The 10,440-nt window shown below is 48.5% G+C and overlaps 1 long non-coding RNA gene across 1 annotated transcript; it reads left to right on the top strand.

Annotated features, from left to right (window-relative positions):
* Positions 1-662: 662 nt before the first annotated feature.
* Positions 663-2,897, top strand: LOC123065387 (uncharacterized). The gene is made up of 3 exons (XR_006431013.1): positions 663-1,486; positions 1,594-1,680; positions 1,789-2,897. It is a non-coding gene; the product is annotated as an uncharacterized lncRNA (long non-coding RNA).
* The last annotated feature ends 7,543 nt before the right edge of the window (positions 2,898-10,440 follow it).

Below are 10,440 nucleotides of genomic sequence, written 5' to 3' on the forward strand. Positions count from 1 at the left end.
AAAAAATTTGGGCTCATTTCATCTAGCCATTTTCCCTCAGGATTTTTCTCAAGTTTCTGGACAGAGAGATAGCTGTGAAGGAAGTACCATTTTGGCAAGTCCATTTGGTATGAAATTTTTACAGCATCATTATATGTCCAAGTCATCTAGCCTTGCCAAATTTCAGCTCAAGTGGCTACTCCTAGTGAGTGCTACTTCATTATCTAGTTTTCTGGACCAGATTAAGCAGTTGTGAAGCAACTATGTTAAATCTTGGTCCAAATCACCTCAAAATTAATAGGATTATAATCCTTCCTATCCTCAACCTTCCATACATCAGCTATGTCCATTATCACTTCCTTGTTAATCACAGTTTCATGCAACATTTTGCAACAGCAAACTTTAGAGGTTACTTCCCATCTAACCACAAAGTCTTTCATCAAGCTACCACCTCAGTTGTAACCTACCCTGGAAGGACTTCACCCAAGACAACATTTTGGGCGCCAGAGTGCACTGTGTGCACCAGTGCGTATGGTGACCACCGTTTTCGCATGCAGTGTGCGCGTCCAGAACGTCGCTTTGCTCGGGCACGACTTGTTATCGTCGCTCCAGCGTGCCCGCGCATGTCTAGTAGCTCGCCCGTGTCATCCTCCCCCCTAGACCTCTCTTCCCTTCTGGCAGCTCGCTCGCTGGCGCTGGTCGCTGCGCGCCCACGGAAGCACTGTAGCTGGTCGTCGTCTTCCTCCTCTGTCCGCTTCCTCCCCGTGTCCCCTTGGCCTCCTCTGCCCCGTGACCACAGCAGCGCTACTTCGTCTTGTTCTCGCGCCCTCCCGTGATCGCTGCCCGCCGCCAGAGCTCGGTCGGATCCGAGCGGCGGCATCCGGCTCGGCCATCCTTGCCCCGCCTATAAATGGCCCTCCCCGAGCCATTCCGAGCACGCCTCTGGCCTCCCCGTCCTCTTTTATCCCCGCCCAGCCTCTCACCCGGGCCAGAGAGCCCCTCCTCGCCTCCCTCTGTCACCACGGCCGCCGACGAGCCCCGCCTCGATTTCGGCGAACCAGGCCTTTTCCCTCCATTCTACCACCACCCGAGCGCTGCCCAGACCTCCAAGAGCCATCCAAAACCTCCAGCCCCTCACCTACGCCACCGGAGCGCCGTGCCCAACTCCACCTGAAGCTCCCCTCCGCCGTGGCCCTTGTCCTCCTCAAGCTCGACCTCCCCGGGATCTTCTTCCGCCGGGAACAAATCCGGCTCGTCGCGCTGAACGTTTTGGTAGGTTGCCCGTCGCGAGCGGTGGCCGGACGTGCCGGCTATTGCCGTCGGGGTGGCCTCCTCCCTCTGCCATGGGCGCACCGAGTGGGAGGTTGAAGAAGGCCGGCTAGGCGGGCCCCTCCCTGCGCGGCCCCACCTGGCAGACTCACGGAGCCCGGCCCCGCCCTTGCCAGCATGGCAAGTGGAGGCGTCTTCCCGTGAAGTACGTTTTCCCATGAGTTAAACGTAACCTGAGGTATTACGCTTCTTTCTTCTAAAATCGTATATTCCCTCTGCTTTAGCCAAAAATGCATTTTCCCTGCCTTAAGACGTAATCTATGAAATGCGTTTTCTGATTTCCAGCCAGGGGCCTGTTTGTAGAAGTTATTTTTACAGATTGGTCCCTGAACTTCGTTTGGCTATAACTTTTCAACCACAGCTCCGATCGAGGTGATTCCAAAGCCTACTTCTTCGTCTTGTCAAGCTCGTTCTGTTGGTATCAATTTCATTATGTTTTGACATACTGGCAATGACCTTTATGCCCTTTCCCCTAATTAGCCGCCTCCGAGAGAGAACCTTTTTCGGCGATTCGTTCCGCGAGCTTTCCGCACTTTTCCCTCGTGTATTCTTCATCCCCAGGCAAGCCACAACACCCACTTGCATGATGACCATGCATTAGCCATGGTTTTCAACTTGAACATTTAATAAATGTCTGCTTGTTGTGATACGGTTATCGTTGTTTCTGTGATGCTTATGGATTTGTGTTCAATTTCATGCTATGTTTTTATCCACCTGGTTATCATGTACTAGATGCTAGTATTTCTTTCATATGTCATGCTTGGGTAGTGGTACCTGTTGGTGTTGGTTGTGCTCCTCGGTGCATGACTATCGTCTGTTACCGAGTACCATTGTTATGTATGTTCCTTTGTATATAGTAGTTAAATGCTTACTTAATACTATTCTTGATATGTTCTTGCATGGTATTTATTGTTGATGCTAGTGGTCATGCTATGTTTCTGAGTAGTGGATGCTTGTGATGTGCATGTTAGTCAGTATGCCATGCTCAGTCGGATATATGATTTATTGTTATTGATATGTTAGGAAGTGATGTTGCACATCTATGCTTATGTTGATATCATGTTCATGCATTATAGTTGCATCATGTTATTTTAATATGACTCAGCTTATTGCATTCAAGTTTAACCACATAATAATGAACTTGAACAACTATTGGCTGAGTCATGGTGCCACCAAATCGAGCTGACCAGTGCAGCCACACTTGCCTTATGGGGGGTCTTAACTGGGTCTATTGCCATGCCTCTCATCGGTGCCTCCAAAGAGGGAAGCTTATGCGGGTGCTACCTTGGCCGGGTAGGACGACATAAGCCTTGTGAGCCCGAGTTTGGTTATGTGCACATGTCCCCGTTTGGGACCGTTTATGGTTTTGCCATGATGGTGGCCATTGGGTGTCATTGGTTGGCACGGGGCCACCCAGGACTTACCCCAGAGGGGAGTTTGTCGGAGTGGCTGGAAGAGTGTCATGGTCAATGGATCGGTTTTGTCGGAACATCGTTGGTCCACCCGAATGGGAGTGCGAGGCCATGGGTTCCGTGGTGTGGGTACAGTGTACTAACCTCTATAGAGTGTGTGTGTGTGTTAAATCTATCGATAGCCGCACCCGTGGATATGGGCCCAGTTCATAGCCGGTCACACTATGGGTCAACAGTGATAATAATAATGTGCTTAATAACCCCAGTTCGATGATGAAAGAAGTTGGTTATGTGATCGTGAGAGGATCACCGTGGTATCGTGGATACCAAAGTTGGTTATGTGATCGTGAGAGGGTCACCGTGGCATTGTGGATATCGAAGTTGGTTATGTGATCGTGAGAGGATCACCGTGGCATCGTGGATGCCGAAGTTGGTTATGTGATCGTGAGAGGATCACCGTGGTATTAAGTATACCGAGTTGTTGGATATTTGTGGTGTTATGCGAGAATCATGGGTAAAGATCAAGCTCCTTGTGGTCATGTCATGATTACTACGGTATGGTTAATACCAATCTTTATTGGATCCTATGATGATCATGTGATGTCCGCGGTGGTAAGTGATGCATGTGATGGTTAGGAGGTAACCCGAGCAGAGTAAGTTGGTGCATGATACTATCATCATGTTGCATCCTAGTATTCTCATGTTCATGTATTCATGCCATACTATTATTGTGCTAGCGATACCATGTTGTTCATGCCATGTTGCTTTGATAGTATCATGTTAATCCTTGCTAACCGGTAATTGCCATGATGTTGTTTGTCTTGATTGTGTTTGGTTGCTGTGAGCTTGCAAGTACATTCAATGTACTGACCTGTTGTGTCATGCTAGTTTGCAGGTCATGCCGGATTTGATTGCTTGTTTGCCGTGGATTCCTTGTTTGCGATCTAGGATAAGCATTCCGGCCAGAGTCCTTGTGGAGTGGAGTTCATCACCGTCGTCGTTGTTCCGCTGCTTCGTGTTGTTCTGCTGCTTGCATAGAGCAACCATGACAGGCGTAGTGTCGCCGTGCCGATGTAATTCCCATGTACCCATTTAGATTGTAATAAAGAGCTTATTTGTTCTATGCTAAGCAGTGCCGTATTCCAGAAGACTTCTCCTCGATCTCTAGGCTGGAATACGGGGCAACGACTATTCAAACAGACTAACTTCCCTGCAAGGGTGCAAAAACTTATGCAACATGCTCGATTAACTCCGGCTGAACACACTTTCCTAGGTCATGCCCAGCCTTGGCTGATCGATACACCGTAGTCCTACCTAGGCTTAACAGAGAGGCCAACACGCCAGTTGTAGGATCGCAAGTAGGTCTAGGGGGGTGTGATTAGACTACTTGACCAAATAAAAATTTAACCTTTCCCCAATTTTAGTTGTGGGCAGATTTTAGCAATTAGCACAAGTCAAGCAACCGACCTACACATGCAATTCTAAGAGTGTAGCAGCGGAAAGTAAAAAATTGCATATGAAGGTAAAGGGAAGGGTTTGGAGAGTGCAAACGCAATGATGAAACGAAGATTTTTGGCATTGTTCCAATAGGTGGTGCTATCTTACATCCACGTTGATGGAGACTTCAACCCATGAAGGGTAAAGTTGCGCGAGTCCACGGAGGGCTCCACCCATGAAGGGTCCATGAGGAAGCAACCTTTTATATCCCACCATGACCATCGCCCATGAAGGACTTGCCTCACTTGGGTAGATCTTCATGAAGAAGGCGATCTTCTTGCCCTTACAAACTTCTTGGTTCAACTCCACAATCTTGTCAGAGGCTCCCAAGTGACACCTAACCAATCTAGGAGACACCACTCTCCAAAAGTAATAGATGTTGTGTTGATGATGAACTCCTTGCTCTTGTGCTTCAAATGATAGTCTCCCCAACACTCAACTCTCTCTCACAGATTTGGATATGGTGGAAAGATGATTTGAGTGTAAAGTAACTTGGGGAAGGCTAGAAATCAAGAATCTTGTGGTAGGATTGGAATGTCTTGATCTCAACACATGAGTAGGTGGTTCTCTCTCAGAAAATATAAGCTGGAAGTGTAGGCATGTTCTGATGGCTCTCTCACAAATGGAGAAGGGGGTGGAGGGGTATATATAGCCTCCACACAAAATCCAACCATTACACACACCCAACTCGGTCAGACCGAATAGAGGAACTCGGTGAGACCGATTCAGCTCAAAATGTGAACATTAGGAATCTTGGTGGGACTGACTGGAAGAACTCGATGGGACTGATGTGCTTGGGCTTAGGGCAAACATCAACTCAGTGGCACCGATTGCATCAACTCGGTGAGACCGAAGTGAAGCAATAAGGCAATAGAGAAGATGTCAAGCCAACTCGGTGTGACCGATTGCAATTTCGGTGAGACTGAAATAATTGCAACATGCAACACAAAGTTTGCAAGGCCATCTCGGTGAGACCGAGATCCATATCAGTGTGACCGAAGTGTTAGGGTTTCTGGCAGTGGCTATGTCAAATAAACTCAGTGGCGCCGGATAGAAAGAATTGGTGGTGCCGAGTTTGACTTTGGGTTTTGGACATATTTGAAATGAGAAACTGGTTGAGGTCTTTGGAGAAATATCACTAATCATTTTGAGGAAGTAGACCATTAAGCAACACCTCATCCCCTTTTAATAGTATTGGCTTTCCTATGGACTGAATGTGATCTTGGATACTGAAATATAAATGAAGAGTGTTCATCTTTTGCCAATGTGAGTCCTTAGTATTTTGAGGGATCCACATCTCTAGTCCATGTCATGCCATTCATTGAACTTTCTGAAATATTATACTTGAATGGATATTGGTTCAATGAGCCATATGTTGTTATGAATTACCAAAACCACCTAGGGATTAGTTGCACTTTCAATGTCCTCCTTTTTGGTAATTGATGACAACACATAGATCATAGTTTTGAAAAATGATAGTATGAATGAAATATATAGTTGCTTTGAGAAGTATGTGATAAGCAAGAGCTCCCCCTAAATTTGTGCATTATTTAAAATTTTATTTTGAATGCAAATGCACAAATAATTAGGATCATGCGTCACTCTTCCATGTCACATACATCTTGGTGGAGAGATCAAAATGATAAGAATTAAGTAACATGTACTCATCACCAAAGATACAAGTGATTGATCATACACAAACAGTCATATATATAATCATGCAAGCACACATTAAACATAATATGATCGAACACATGATCACATAAGTATCTCACGAGCATAGCACAAATTGTAGCATAGGAAGCAACAATCAAACAATCAAAGTAGAAAGAGTAGGAAGGCAAATAAAACCAACAATAGGCAAAATGAACTCTCTCTCGAAGCCTATGATCTATACACTATCTCCCCCTTTGGCAACAAGTTACCAAAAAGTTCGAAAACGTATAGTGCTACACGACACTCTAAGCACGATCTCTGGGAGATCCTGAAGGGGTCTTCTGGCTTGTCGCTCCATGTGTGTAGACGACATTGAGATGACTGCATCTGCAAATGCCTGTGCTGAAGTCTGTGGAGCTGGAGGAGTGGACACTGGAGGGGCAACCATGGCAGTGGCTGCAAGTGCTGAGATGGTAGTACCGGAGTCTCTTGCAACTGACACACTTGATGATCTTTATGCCCTTGGCACCCTCTGGAATGTATCTGTCATGTCTATCATCACTATCCTCAACATCATACCTTAGCTTCTCCACAATTGTTTGAGTCTCTGTGACCTTCACATCAAGGTCATGCATCTTTGTCTCAATGATCCTTTCAAGACTCTCCTGATTCTGAGACAAGGTGACTAAGCTTTTCTCAATCCTCACGGTAGTCTCAAGCAGATAACTGAGTTGATCTTGCTTGCTCTTGAGATTCACAACTGAAGCATCTAGGGCACTTGCTGCCTTTGCTGCTTTTGCAGCCTTAGCTCTTTCAATCTTCTCTTGGGCTTCAACACAAGTAGGATGTGAAGCATCCATAACAACCTCATTGTCCTCAAAGTCTGGCCGTAGGGTAGATGCTCTCTGTCCAATAGATATGTCCCAGTTCCCACCTTGGAGTTGATAAACATCTGGATGTGTGGGGCAATCCACAAGACCTCTTCTGGTCGGCTGCTATCCTCTTAACCGTCTCAACAACCAAGCTCATGACTTTGAATTCCTATGGGACATCAAACAAATGAAGAAAATTGATGGAGTGGCCACGTATCATCCTGTGAGCTCCAGACTTGGGCAACAGAGTGTGCCTCAAGATAGTGTTCACTGTGGTCAACCCAACAAGCAGATAATAAATAGATCCAAGCTTGTGTGTCTCCATGGCTGCATCAGGTATGGGCTTGTACATGTTGGCCATGGAGTTGTGATCTTTCCTAGGCTTGCCATACACATCAAGATCATTCTCTTCTTCCTTGGGAGCATTGATCAGCTTGGCCCACTCATAGATTGATGACTGGTATCTGGTGCCCTCAGTCATCCACACTATCTTACCATCACGGTAGAACTGGGCAGTGGAGTAGAACTGCATGATCATCTCATCGTTCCACTCTGTCAATTTCTGACCAACAAACTTGTCAACACCATTCATCCTGAAGCTTGCATGCACATGGGGAAAATAATCTTCATTGTCATCGATGTAATTCCAATCAACCCATTTCATGTCACAAACTATGGGCTTCTTATCCAACAAGACAATCTCATAGAAGTCATGTTGTTCTCTACTATGAAAACGATAGTCCACATTAGCCTTCTTCTTGTGGCATATGGATCATTCTGCCTCCGCAGTCTCAGACCATGATCCTTTATTAACTTCATATTTTCTGCCACAGGATGATCATCATTATGATCTGGGATTTTGGGCTTCAGTTTCCTGAACACTAGTGGCTCATCATCTTCCTGAATTTCAAGCACTGGGGCCTTGTTCTTCTCTGCAGCTGAGATATTCCTTGTTGATCTCTTTGGAGCAGTTGACTTGGGTGCTTGAGCTGGAGCTGTAGGCTTGGGGGAAGAATTGGGCTTTGAAGGAGTAGCACTAGTCCTGATAGCATCTGCCATCAGCTTCTATGTCTTGGCAGGAGGCGCAACAGGTTCTTCTTCCTCCTCTTCTTCTTGTGGGAAATCATGGCCACCCATGGGGCCATCTGCCCCTTGTGGTTTGGTAGGGGGAAGAGCACATTGCACAAAGAGCGGTGGGTGCAGGGGTAGCACGACAGTGATCACACGGGCAGTTTTACCCACGTTCGAGCTGCGGCGAGGCATAAAACCCTACTCCTGCTTTGTGGATTGATCAAGGGACTGTGGTGGAGACGCGACGCTCTAGCCCGACAAGGTCACCTCGGGGCGAGAGCATCTATGCGCGTACGAGAGTACAAGGATCCGAATCCTTTCTAAGGTTGCCACAACGCTCCTTTTATAGAACAAGGGGTCACGACAATGGCAAATCTTGCATACTGATTAGATAACAAACAGTGCTATCATACCTAACTCTGCAGACAGTACAAAGTGCATTAAATGCACCGCTTAGTGTCACATTGTAGCGCAACCCGACAAGCCTTGCCAGGTAGTTCGGCCACCTTCTCGCCTGCCTGTGAGACACATCTCTGGATGGGTGTCATTTGGAGGTGATTTCCTTCGGAAGTGGCTGCTGTGTGTCAAATGAGAGCCACTTAGTCACTTGGGGGCTCGACACCGCACCAATCGATGACTTGCATTGCTGTGAGGTGGAGCAGTGGAGCCTTGCGGGGAAGACCGCCCTCAGCATCCCCGGAAAGCTTGTCGGTGCGGTCTTGGGACTTATCTTCGGGGCAACCTCTACCTCGCCAGGGTCGCCTGCCCGGTAGGGGAGGTTTTCCCTTAGTGGTATCTTGCTCCTTCAACTTGTCTTGGTCTTCTTGATCCGCCCTTAGATTTCTTAAAGAGCCATCTCTTCTGCTTGGTCTCATCTTGGATGTTGTAACCTTGCTCTTGTGCCTGTGTATAGCCTGGGCAACACACCTGGGGTTTGTTGCACCGACAGGAGCCCCCAGGCCTGGCCTGAACGCGCTGCCGAGCATCATCGGGGTAGGCCCTGTCAAGTACACAGGCGAGGAGGCTTCGATAGTTTGTCCTTTGAGGTCTTCTTTGCTTCTTCATTAATCTGAGCTTGGATCAGTTTCTGGCCTCCCCGTGCATCGCATAACAACAATTGCAGTGGGACCATCTTTGTAATGGCCCGTGAATGACTTTAACGCACGAGGGAGTCACCACATTCTTATCCCTTGCCACGTATGCTGCATGCATTGAGTGGGGTAGGTAACAGAGGTGCGTGGTGCGGGAGAGTGTCAAGGCAAGGGTCCGGCCTTCTCGGATTGGTGGAGAAGTATGATGGTTACCCACCGAGGGTCCAGCTCCCAGCCCCAACCTGCCTATAAAAAGAGGGGGTGGGGAGGAGCAGAAGTGCTCAACGACGCACCTTTCCTCCTCCATCCCCCTCTTCCTTCTTGCTATGCTCAGAGGGAGGGACTAGGGCCAGGCCCCGGGCTCTAGCTTGGGGTCGATGACGCCGAACGCTCGTGTCGAAGCTTGTGGAGTGAGTCTGGTCCGGAGCTCTAGGAGATGCGGCCGTCGAGCCATTCACAGCGCGGGAGGTGCCAAGCTTCTTTGGAATAGTGAAACACTTGCCTCCTCCACCCGAGCCGGCTGTCTTGTGGCGAGCGCTAGCCTCCATTGCGAGTCGCCGAAGCTTGTCGTTCTGACGACGGGGCTCCTGGGGCTTCCGTCGCGAGTCGGGGGTGAAGTGCTAGGGATCACGTGTAATCCCAGCACTGCTCCTTCCAACAGAGCCGTGGTTAGAGCTGAAGACGGTGGCGCCTTCCCGCTCGCTAAGGTGGGGAGCGGTTCTCCACGCGCGTCTCGGACGCCACCATTACCGGCTGTTTCTCCGGGGGAGGCGACAGCTCGAAGGGCCAGCGTCCTCCAGGAGCGGTGGTGATGAAGAAAGAACGAGGGAAGGCGGAGAAGGTGGGTGGAAGGCCGTCAGGTTAGAGTACGATGGCACCGACGGCTTCGCCTCATACTACTGGCCCGCTGCCTCATCTTTCCGCTCTTCCCCTCCATCCTCGGCACCATCATTACCGACCTCTTCAGGATGGTTGCTGGGGAGGGGGTTGCTATCTTGGTGCCTTCGCCTCCTCCAGCAGTCTTCCAGCTGAGCTCCGGTGGTTCTCCCCGTCAGTGCTTGTGCTGGGGCCTCTGGCTGGTCCTGAAGGTGGTGACCAGGGCACCACCGAGCTGCTCCCTCCGCCCCTCTCCTTCGCAGCCTTGCCACTCCCGATCTTGTTAGACTGCACCCGGCAAGCCCTGGCGGGACCGGGCCGACTTCTGCTTAGGCACTTCTTTTGCCCTCTTCGCCTCCCATTGTAGCTCCTAGGAGGAGAGGGAAGAGAAAGGGATTACGGGGCAATTATCTTTTTTTCAGTCTAAAATATGTAGGCATTAGCCAAACCTTAGTCTAAATTATGTAAACTTCTTCACCCATGTTTGTGTTCTGTAAGATATGTACTTGCTTATTAGCATATTAATGAAAAAGACAAGCCTTGCCGGGTACTTGTGCATGTATTATATCCATGCAAAGGTGGAATGCCTCTATACATTCAAGTAAACAAGTTTTTCCCGGCAGGCTATCCTGTCGGCACCCTCGGTTTGTTGCCGCT

Source organism: Triticum aestivum, chromosome 3B, assembly GCF_018294505.1.
Source record: "Triticum aestivum cultivar Chinese Spring chromosome 3B, IWGSC CS RefSeq v2.1, whole genome shotgun sequence".
Classification (NCBI taxonomy): Eukaryota; Viridiplantae; Streptophyta; class Magnoliopsida; order Poales; family Poaceae; genus Triticum; species Triticum aestivum.